Source organism: Tursiops truncatus, chromosome 17 (genome assembly GCF_011762595.2).
Source record: "Tursiops truncatus isolate mTurTru1 chromosome 17, mTurTru1.mat.Y, whole genome shotgun sequence".
In the NCBI taxonomy this organism is placed as follows: Eukaryota; Metazoa; Chordata; class Mammalia; order Artiodactyla; family Delphinidae; genus Tursiops; species Tursiops truncatus.
Genome location: NC_047050.1, coordinates 35914840 through 35925167, shown reverse-complemented (window position 1 = coordinate 35925167; position 10328 = coordinate 35914840). Strand labels below are relative to the sequence as shown.

General features: G+C 35.3%; 1 pseudogene; it reads right to left on the bottom strand.

The window, feature by feature from the left end:
* Positions 1-3858: 3858 nt before the first annotated feature.
* LOC101321030 (ATP synthase peripheral stalk subunit b, mitochondrial pseudogene) lies at positions 3859-9643 on the bottom strand (annotated as a pseudogene).
* Positions 9644-10328: the final 685 nt, after the last annotated feature.

The window sequence follows — 10328 nt, the reverse complement described above, 5'->3', positions numbered from 1 at the left end:
ACTCCTTAACACCATGTACAAAAATAAACTCAAAATGAATTAAAGACCTAAATGTAAGGTCAGACACTATCAAACTCTTAGAGGAAAACATAGGCAGAGCACTCTTTGACATAAAACACAAGATCTTTTTTGACCCACCTCCTAGAGGAACGGAAATAAAAACAAATATAAACAAATAGGACCTAATGAAACTTAAAAGCTTTTGTACAGCAAAGGAAACCATAAACAAGACCAAAAGACAACCCTCAGAATGGGAGAAAATATTTGCAAATGAAGAAACTGAAAAAGGATTAATCTCCAAAATTTACAAGCAGCTCATGCAGCTCAATAACAAAAAAGCAACAACCCAATCCAAAAATGGGCAGAAGACCTAAATAGACATTTCTCCAAAGATATACAGATTGCGGACAAACACATGAAAGAATGCTCAACATTATTAATCATTAGAGAAATGCCAATCAAAAGTACAATGAGATATCATCTCACACCGGTCACAATGGCCATCATCAAAAAATCTACAAACAACAAATGCTGGAGAGGGTGTGGAGAAAAGGGAACACTCTTGCACTACTTGTGGGAATGTAAATTGATCGAGCCACTATGGAGAACAGTATGGAGGTTCCTTAAAAAACTGAAAATAGAAGTACTATATGACCCAGCAATCCCACTACTGGGCATATTCCCTGAGAAAACCATAATTCAAAAAGAGTCATGTACCAAAAGGTTTATTGCAGCTCTATTTACAATAACCAGGAGATGGAAGCAACCTAAGTGTCCATCAACAGATGAATGGGTAAAGAAGATGTGGCACATATATACAATGGAATATTACTCAGCCATAAAAAGAAACGAAATTGAGTTATTTGTAGTGAGGTGGATGGACCTAGAGTCTGTCATACAGAGTGAAGTAAGTCAGAAAGAGAAAAACAAATACTGTACACTAACACATATATATGGAATCTAAGAAAAAAAAAAGTCATGAAGAACCTAGGGTAAGATGGGAATGGAGACGCAGACCTACTATAGAATGGAGTTGAGAATGTGTGGAGGAGGAAGGGTAGGGTGTAACAAAGTGAGAAAGTGGCATGGACATATATACACTACCAAACATAGAATAGGTAGCTAGTGGGCAGCAGCCGCATAACACAGGGAGATCAGCTCGGTGCTTTGTGACCACCTAGAGGGTTGGGATAGGGAGGGTGGGAGGGAGGGAGATGCAAAGGGAAGAAATATAGGAACATGTGTATATGTATAACTGATTCACTCTGTTATAAAGCAGAAACTAACACACCATTGTAAAGCAATTATACTCCAATAAAGATGTTAAAAAAAAAAAAGAGTATCTAGTAGGCATCATGCCTTGTACCAGGTACAGGAGAAAATAGGAGAGATCAAGGTAAACAAAGTTGTGAAGAGCAACTTATAGCATCTGGGATGAATTGGGCATGAAATAAGAAACAAAACAATTCAGCAAAATTGTAATTAACTCACTAAAGGAAAATGTTACATACTAAAAAGCAAAATGTTTAAATGATTTGGGGTTTCATTCACTGACCATAAAACAAAAAATGAAAACATAGAGTTAGTGATAAGAAAGTCTAAATTCTGGACTTGTTTTGTGAGGATCTCCTGTCCTTGTTCTTACGTCCTTCCAAATAAAGTTCAACATCCAGATCTTGATTGAATGTTTCTGGATCCTCGAGGGTCCAGAAGTCAACCCATTCAACAAAAATAAGGTCTTCCCAAACACTCCTGAAACTTAACTTTAGCCTGGTTTGACTCAGGTTTAACTTTCAGTCATTTGTTTCCTTGTAACTTTAGCATGCTGCAAAACAAAATTGAAATGTCAATAAAAAACATACATTGTCAAATACATTGGAACATTAAAAAGGCCACAGGGGAGAATTTGACAACTAGTGATGAAGTTAAATTTGAAGTACATAAGTACATACAATTGGCTGATGTAAGTATAATTTACTTGTCAATGTAACAGTCCTTAAAAAGATCACAAAATCAGGAGGTTATAAACTATTACACTAAGGTTGAGTTATAATATTCTTTCTAGACATTAGCAGAGTAAATTGAAATGAACGAAGCAAAGAAATGTACAATGTGGATTAGGGAGAGGGATGGACTGGGAATTTGGGGTTGGTAGATGCAAACTATTACATTTAGAATGGATAAACAACAAGGTCCTACTGTATAGGACAGGGAACTATTTCTAATCTCCTAGGATAAACCATAATGGAAAAGAATATTTTTTAAAACGTCTATGTGTGTAAAACTGAGTCACTTTGCTGTACAGCAGAGATTGGCACAATACTGTAAATCAGTTATACTTCAATTAAAAAAAAAGAGAAATGTACGGATGTGAAAAAAAAAGATGAAGAAAAAGTAAAATGTAATACAGGAAGAATAAGCTAGTTGAAAATATCAAAGCAAAATAGCCAGACTGCAGTGAGAAATGAATTCTTTGGTGTGATGTATCCATTATCTGATTTTGGATTTAAATACAAAGTAAAAATATGAAAAAAGCTTTGACATCATAATGTATTCTCTTTGCAGATATCTGAATCGATTCTTACATGATATGATAAATATCTGTGAATAAAAAACCCACATGGCTTCTAGTTTTATCTCCTCAGCCAGTTATTAACGAATCTTTTCTAAAGTCCAACATTAAATGGATACCAAAAAACCTAGCTTCATTTATTTTACTCTGAATGACATTTAATAACTTTAAAGTTTTTTTAACATGAAGACTTTTCTTATACTTTTGTTTAAATGCTATTTGATTTTACTTTATCTTATTAAACACCCTTAGTACACCCTTAATGTGTCTATGTATTTTTGCCTTCTTTTTAAGTGATTTATTGAATTGATTTCTTTCTTTTTTTTTTTTCTTTTTTGTATTGAAGTAGAGTTAACTGCCAATCTTATATTAGTTTTGGGTGTACAAAGCTGTGATTCCATACTTTTATAGATTATGAAAAATACAAAGTTATTACCCTATTACTATGTGCTTTACACTATATCCTTCTGACTTATTTATTTTATAACTGATAGGTTGAAATTCTTAGACCCTTCACCGATTTCACACATCTGCTCACCCATTACCCTCTGGCAACTACTAGATTTTTCTCTGTGTCTGTGAATCTCTTTCTGTTTTATTATATTTGTTTGTTTTGTTTTTCAATTTCCACATATAAATGAAAACATACAGTATTTGTCTTTCTCTGTGTGACTTATTTCACATAAATAAGGCCCTTTAGGCCCATCCGTGTTGTCAAAAATGGTAAACTTTCATTATTTTTTATGGCTAATAGTAACCACATCTTCTTTATTTATTAATCTGTCAATGGACACTTAGGTTGCATCCATATTGTAGCTATTGTATTGAATAAATATTGCTAAAATGAACATAGGAGTGCATTATCTTTTCAAATTAGTGTTTTCATTTTTCAGATAAATACCCAGGAGTGGAATTCCTGGTTTGTATGGCAGTTCTATTTCTTTGTTTGTTTCAACTGTCACTTTATTGCAAGATGGTTGAATTAATTAAAAATTTAAACTATAACTTGATAATCTTTAGTCCAGTACCAAATTTTATTCAAAGCAAACTGCTTATTCAGAAGTGATCATGGAACAATTCAATGCAGAGCAAGAAGGATGAGAGAAACATCTTACTGGCCAATAGACTGTTTTATTTCTCGCATTATATGAAACTCAAACTTTTCATTTTTAAGAAAGATCAACTCTAACTTCAGTAGACAGCGATATACAAAGATTCTGTCACACAAGCTAGTTTCCATTTAGTCAGTCAACTATTTCTAGCTCTCTCAGTTGGGATAGATGCATTTACAGAACTGGCTGTGCTTTAGCCTTCTTTGCGAGCAGCTTTAGATGTGCAATGCACTTGTCAATTGTCTCCTTCTCCTCCTGTGCATAGATGCTCTGCACCACATGCTTCTCCACCCAGTCTATCATGTGCTCTTGTTCCTTTTGATGCATCATATTCTGCACAGAGATATGATAGTCCAGGCGATTCTTTATCTCCTTGTATACTCTATGCAACCGTTCCCATTAAGTAACCTCCAAGGCCATAGAAATGTTATTCCTTTGAACATCAAAAAGGTAATGGAGCTTTTGAACCAGTGTCTACTCTGACTTCTTCAGATCAATCGCATCCTGGATTTGTTTGATGGAAGACTGTTTTGCCTCTTCCAGTTGGGCAATTTTTTGCTCATTGAGTTTATCAGCAAATTCCCCAATAGAGGCACCATATTTTTTAACTACATAGACAAGCAATCCTATTGTTGATATGGTTGAGAAAGTCTCTGGAGTTATCACGTATATTTCTTTGGAGAGTAAATATAAGATAAGCCCAGTTCTGAGCACATAGGTTACTGTTACACCAGTTTCAGGATAAAGGAACTGGAAGAACTCCTCAGGGATCAGCCCAAAATGAACTTTTTCTCCATATTCAGGAAGAGGTGGTACAGAGGCAAGACTTGGTGGCCCTGTATGAAAGATCCTTGTTGCCTGTAATACCCCTGGACTGAGGAGGGCTGCACTCTTCAGAGAGGGGCCTGCTGCAGTGGCAGCAGAAAGTACCACCAGGTAGCATCTACACAGCAGCAGTCTTGGTGCCCCAGTAACAGTTCTATTATTAATTTTTGAGGAAACTCCATAATGTTTTCACAATTGAGTATGATGTTAGCTGTAGGGTTGTCATAAATGGACTTTATTATATTGATGTATGTTCCCTCTATACAATTTTTGTTGAGAGTTTTTTTTTTATCATGAAGGGATGTTGAATTTTATCAAATGCTTTTTCTGCATTTATTTAGATGATCATGTGATTTTTATCCTTTGTTTTGTTAATATGGTGTATTGCATTGATTGATTTGTGGATATTGCACCATCCTTGCATCTCTGAAATAAATCCCACTTGGTGACATATGAATCTTTTAATGTATTGTTGAATTTGGTTTGCTAATATTTTGTTGAAAATGTTTGCATCTATGTTCATCAGGGATACTGGCCTGTGATTTCTTTCTTTTTTTTTTTTTTTTGGTAGGGTCTTTGGTTTTATTATCAAGGTAATGCTGGATTTGTAGAATGAGTTTGGGACTTCCCTGGTGGTGCAGTGGTTAAGAATCCATCTGCCAGTGCAGGGGACATGGCTTTGAGCCCTGGTCCTGGAAGATCCCACATGCTGTGGAGCAACTAAGCCTATGTGCCACAACTACAGAGCCTCCACTCTAGAGCCCATGAACCATAACTACTGAGCCTGTGTGCCACAAATACTGAAGACAGTGGTCCTAGCACCCTTGCTCCACAATAAGAGAAGCCACATGATGAGAAGCCCTCACACCACAACAAAGAGTAGCCCCCACTCGCCACAACTAGAGAAAGCCCCTGTGCAGCAACAAAGAACCAAAGCAGCCAAAATATAAATAAAGAAAGAAAAGAAAATTTAAAAATATATATTATTTTAAAAATTATATGTTTAAAAAAAAAGAATGAGTTGGAAGTGTTCCCTCCTCTTCAATTTTTTAGAATTAGGTTGAGAAAAATATGTGTTAACTCTTCTCTTTAAATGTTTGGTAGATCTCCTGTGAAGCCATCTGGTTTTGAACTTTGGTTTATTGGGAATTTTTTGATTACTGATTCAATTTCAATACTAGATTTTCTATTTTTTCCTGATTCAGTTATGGAAGATTGTATGTTTCTAGAAATGTATCCATTTCTTCTAGGTTGTCCAATTCAATGGTATATAACTGTTGGTAGTATTTTCTTATGACTGTATTTCTGTGACATCAGTTGTAACTCCTCTTTCATTTCTAATTTTCTTTGCATTCTCTTTTTTTTTCTTGATATGAATCTGACTAAAGATTCATCAATTTTGTTTACCTTTTCAAAGAATCGGCTGTTAGTTTCATTGGCCTTTTCTATTGTTTTTGGTCTCTATTTTATTTATTTCCACTCTGATCTCTATTATTTCCTTTCTTCTACTAACTTTGGGCTTTGTTTTTTGTTTGTTTGTCTTTTTCTAATTTCTTTAAGTGTAAATTTAAGTTGTTTATTTGAGATTTTTTTCTTGTTTCTTGAAGTAGGCTTGTATAGCTACAAACTTCCTTATTAAAACTGCTTTTGCTGCATCCTATAGATTTTGGAAAGTTGTGTTTCTATTTTCATTCATCTCAAGGTATTTTTGATTTTCTCTTTTATTTCTTCATTGACCCATTTGTTTTTTAGTAGCATGCTGTTTAGTCTCCAAGTGTTTGAGGTTTTTGCCAGTTTTCTTCCTGATATTGATTTCTACTTTCATAACATTGTTGTTGGAAAAGATGCTTGATATGATTTTAATCTTCTTAAATTTATTGAGACTTGTTTTGTGGCCTAGCATGTGATCTGTCCTGGAGTATCTTCCATGTGTGCTTGAATAGAATGCATGTTCTGCTGTTTTGGGTGGAATGTTCTGTAGATGTCTATTAAGTCCATCCGATCTAATGTGTCACTTAAGGTCAATGTTTCCTTATTGAGTTTCTGTCTGCATGATTTATCCATTTTTGTAAGTGGAGTATTAAAGTCTCCTGTTATTATTACATACTTTCAATTTCTCCCTTTATGTCTGTTAATATTTGCTTTATGTATTTAGATGCTCCTGTATTATGTCCATATATGTTTACAAATGCTATATCCTCTTTATGGATTGACCTCTTTATCATGATGTAATGCCCTTTTGTCTTTTGTTATAGCCTTTGTTTTAAAGTTTACATTGTCTGATAGGAGTATTGCTACCCCAGCTAGCTTTCTTTTAATTTCCATTTACATACAATATCTTTTTATATCCCCTCACTTTCAGTCCATGTGTGTGTTTAGCTCTTAAGTGAGTCTCTCGTAGGCAGCATATAGATGGGTCTTCTTTTTTATCCATTCAGCTACCCTGTGTCATTTGATTGGGGCATTTAGTCTATTTACATTTAAAGTGATTATCGAAAAGTGTGTATTTATTGACCTTTTGTTACTTGTTTTCTGATTGTTTTTGCAGTTCTTCTCTGTTCTTTTCTTCTCTTTTTAACCTCTTCCCTTGTGATTTGATGATTTTCTTTAATGTCATGTTTGGGCTCCTTTCTCTTTTTGTGTGTATATGTATTGTAGGTTTTTGGGTTTTTGTTACCATGAGGTATGTTTATATCTATATGTAGATTTTAAAAATATATATATGCATATGTAAATATATATATATATTTAAGCCAATAGTTGTTTAAATTCAACACATTCTAAATGCTCTACATTTTTTACTCCCCCATCCAACTTTTATGTTTTTATATCATATTTTACATCTTCTTATGTATCCCGTAACTGCTTACTGCAGTTATAGTGATTTTATGACTTTTGTCTTTTAATCTTCCTACTAGCTTTTTATGTGGTTCATCTACTGCCTTTGCTATATATTTGCTTTTACCGACAAGATATTTTTCCTTTGCATATAAACATATTTCTTATTATGGCCTATTATTTTCCACTTAAAGAAGATTCTTTAACATTTCTTGTAAGGCCAGTTTAGTAGTGATGAACTCTTAGTTTTTCTTGTCTGGGAAACTCTTATCTCTCTTTAATTCTGAATGATAACCTTGCCTGAATGATATCCTGGTTGTAGGTATTTTTCCTTTCAGTATTTTAACTATATCATGCCATTCCCTTTTGGCCAGCAAAGTTTCTGCTGAAAAATCAGCTGATTGCCTTAAGGAGTTCCTTTGTATGTGACTCTTTGTTTTTCTCTTGCTGCCTTTAAAATTCTCTCTTTAACTTTAAATTTTTCCATTTAAATTATGATATGTCTTGGTGTGGATGTCTTTGGGTTCATCTTGTTTGGGACTCTCTGTGCTTCCTGGACCTGCATGTCTGTTTCCTAGTGCAGGTTAGGGAAATTGTTCACCATTAAGTCATCTTATATATTTTCTTCCCCTTTCTCTCTCTCTTCTCTTTCTGGAACTACTGTAATGTGAATGTTAATATTCTTGATGTTGTCCCTAAAGTCCCTTAAACTATCCTCATTTTTTCACATTTTCTTTGTACTGTTCTGATTGGGTGATTTCTGCTATTCTCTCTTCCAGGCTGCTTATGCATTTTTCTGTATCATTTAATCTGCTGTTGATTACCACTAACCTATTTTTCATTTTACTTATTGTATTTTTCAACTTTGATAAGTACTTTTTAAAAATTTTTCTGTTGAAATTCTCACTGTGTTCCTCAATTCTTCTTCCAAGTCAGTGAATATTTTTGTAGCAGTTTCTTTGAACTCTTTATCAGGTAAATTACTTATGTCCATATCATTAGTCCCCCCTGCCCCCCCTCCCAGGGGATTTATCTTGCTCTTTCACTTGGAACATATTCCTGTTTTCTAATTTTGTTTGACTTTTTGTGTTTTTCTCTATAAATTAGACAAAACAGTTACCTGTCCCAGTCTTGAAGATGTGTCCTTGTGTAGGAGCATTGCTATGTACACTGAGTGTGTCTGGTGGCTTTAGAAAGAGTGCTGGAGCTAAAGCAAGCCCCAGCTGAGGCCTTTTCTGGTGCATGCCAAGGCCACCACCTTGGTGTGTCTGGGGAAGAGATCTGGAGCTGGAGGGGTTAAAGCCAAAGCCTGGCACAGGCTGGGGCTTCTCCTGGGGTGCACCCAGGGTTGCTGCCTTGATGGAAGGTGACTAGAGCCAAAGCCCAGCACCAGCTGGGGCTTTTCCCAGAGTGTGCTGGGAGCCACTACTTTGGCAGTGGTGTTGGAGCCAGAGCCTAGTGTGGGCTGGGGTGCATGCTGGAATAGCCATGGAAGGCTGGCTAGAGTGTCAAGCACTTTTCAATCTGATTCCTGTGTGCTGGGACTCAGAGCAAGTAAATTTGTGTGTGTGCCCTTTAAGAGTAGATTCTTAGTTTTCTACAGTCCTCTGGCTCTCCTGGTCCTAAGCCCTGCTGGTTTTCAAAACCATTTAGAGGGGAGTTGTCTTTCATGTACTGATCTCAGGGCTAGGGTGCCCATAGTGGACTCTAACCTCTCACTCCTTAGGGAGGACCTCCAAGTTTGAGATATCTCCTTTCACTTTGTGTTGCCTACTGGGGGTATGGGTCTTGACTAAATTCCTTCTCTTCCCCTCTTACCTGTCTCAGTGTTTTTATATATATATATATATATATCCTTAATTGTAGAATAGCCATTCTGCTAGTCTTTAGATCATTCTCAGAGAGACTTTTTATATACTTACTTGTAGTTTTGATGTGTCAAAACTAGGAGGAGGTGAGCTCACAGTCTTCCTTCTCTACCATCTTGATCCTGCCTCAGTGTGTCTATGTTGAAATGCTAGGAGGACTACTTAATTACTTTATTAAGCTCCTTTTCTCAGAAAAAAAGTCCTATTACATTGTATTTAGTTTCCCACTGTAAATTTGTCCCCAAATTCTCTCTTTCCTAGTATTTACATTCTAGTATGTAAGACACAGGATACAAAGTTATTTTTCAACATTTTGAGTTTGTCCTGTTCTAAACATGTAAAATAATGAGAGAACTTCATATCCCAACTACTTACCCAAGGAATACCCAAGATTTTGTTTCATCTGTTTGTTCAGCTATTGCTTTCATTGAGCCCTATCAGTTGTTTGGTTACCTGAAATCCTCTTACCAGCAACCTTATGACTTGATTGCTTGGTCAATCCCCTGAGTAAATTTAGGTGTATCGCCCAATGAGAAAATGATGCCTCCCTCATTCTCACCTAACAAAAGAAGGCGTTATGCCAGTCCAAGTTATTGTAAATTGAGACAGGGTATAAAAAACCTGAAGTGATTCTAGCACCTAGAGATGGGCTATCTGTCTTACCTTGAAGCCCTGAAACTTCTGAGTATTTTGCTTAGCTACAGAGGTTGTGGTCAGCACCATGGACTGTAGGCTGCTAATAACCCATATAATTTTTTTGCATATACAAATTACAGTCATTTGTAGAGTATTATAAAAATATTTTATTCTTTATGTTTAAAAACCTATAAATGTATTGTTTGTTAGTATAAATATTTTATTATGAATTTGTTTTTTATGTTCAGCCTTTATATCCTGGAATCACTACAGCATAAACTATTATATAAACTCAGCTATATGGATCAACTATCCTTACCCAACTACTTGAAAATATCTAATGTACTGATGAATTTTATTTTAGGCTTTTCTCAAAACAGATTCAAATGTTATTTTCTACCTTTGCCAGTCTTTGGACATTTTAGCATTACTGCTTTACAAGAATCGCCTTCATCTTAAATAGCTATAAATTATTAG